General features: G+C 39.1%; 1 non-coding gene across 1 annotated transcript; it reads right to left on the reverse strand.

Annotated features, from left to right (window-relative positions):
- Positions 1 to 655: 655 nt before the first annotated feature.
- On the reverse strand, positions 656 to 762 carry LOC128292557 (small nucleolar RNA R71). Its single transcript, XR_008282542.1, has one exon. It is a non-coding gene; the product is annotated as a small nucleolar RNA R71 (small nucleolar RNA).
- Between the last annotated feature and the right edge of the window lie 740 nt (positions 763 to 1,502).

Raw genomic sequence — 1,502 nt, forward strand, 5'->3', positions numbered from 1 at the left:
TGTAATTTAATTTTATATTGTTATTATTACTTACTTACTTACTTATTTACTTTTTCCTTCTCTTGGAAGGTTTTTATAGTTTATGACTAGAAGAAACCCGTCAAGGCCACTACTTTTTGACAAAGAAAACGATCGCACAGTTCGTAAAAACCAAAGAGAAATAAGGCGAAGCTTAAGATACACGGAGAACGAGCAAGAAGACGATACTCAACCCCCAACTGAAGAGATGGCTAAAAACCAAAGCAATTAGCTACCTCCTGCAATTGTGGTTAATCAAAATCCTGCTTCACGCATTATGTATGATTATGCTAAACCTTCTTTAACAGAAACTGAATCAAGCATAGTTAGACCTGCTGTAGCTGTAAATACTTTTGAACTAAAACCTAACACTATTTAAATGATACAACAATTTGTTTAGTTTGATGGTTTGCAGGATGAGGATCCCAACGCTCATTTAGCCAACTTCTTAGAACTATGCGATACATTTAAAATTTATGGTGTTTCTGATGATGCCATACGTCTTCGGTTGTTTCCCTTTTCATTGAGGAACAAAGCTAAACAGTGGTTGAATTCGTTACCACAAGGGTCAATTACTACTTGGGAGCAAATGACCGAAAATTTTTTACTAAAATACTTTCCACCGGCTAAAACGGCTAAATTACGTAATGATATCTATTCTTTTGTGCAGAGGGATTTAGAAACACTCTACGATGCATGGGAGAGATACAAGGACCTTTTGAGAAGATGCCCCCACCATGGGTTACCACTTTGGCTCCAAGTACAAACATTTCACAATGGTCTGAATCCTTCGACTCGGTAAATGGTTGACGCAGCTACTGGTGAAACCATCAACAATAAAACACCGAAAGATGCCTATGAGTTTATAAAGGAGATGTCACTGAACAACTATCAATGGCAAGTCATGAGGACAAAGCCAACAAAAATAGTAGCCGTTTACAACGTCGATTCGGTCACCATGCTCTCTAATTAGGTAGAACTCTTAAATAAAAAGATTGATGGTTTTCTTAATTCTTCACAGGTTCACCCAGTAATGCAGTGCGAAACAAGTGGAGGTGGAACAAACCATTTGGAATACTAACCCTATGGCCACAACATGGATAACGAGCAATTAAACTACATGGGTAATAATCCTCGACCTCAAAAAAATCCATATAGTAACACTTATAATGCAGGTTGGAGGAACCACCCCAATTTCTCGTGGGGCGGTCAAGGAAATCAAAGACCATAACATCCTCCAGGCTACCAACAACCACCCTACCAACAGGAAAAGAAGCCAAACCTTGAAGAGATGCTCTTAAAGTTTATATCAGTGTTAGAAACCAATTTTTAGAACACCGAGAAAGCACTTAAAAATCAACAAGCGTCGATCCAAAGGCTCAAAACTCAGATAGGCCAGCTTTCCAAACTAATCTCCGAACGACCACAAGGTAGTTATGTAACGTCCCCCCTACCCGAGACCGTTTCCGGAGTCAAGCAGGAGA

The sequence above is a fragment of the Gossypium arboreum genome, chromosome 4 (assembly GCF_025698485.1).
Source record: "Gossypium arboreum isolate Shixiya-1 chromosome 4, ASM2569848v2, whole genome shotgun sequence".
NCBI lineage: Eukaryota > Viridiplantae > Streptophyta > Magnoliopsida > Malvales > Malvaceae > Gossypium > Gossypium arboreum.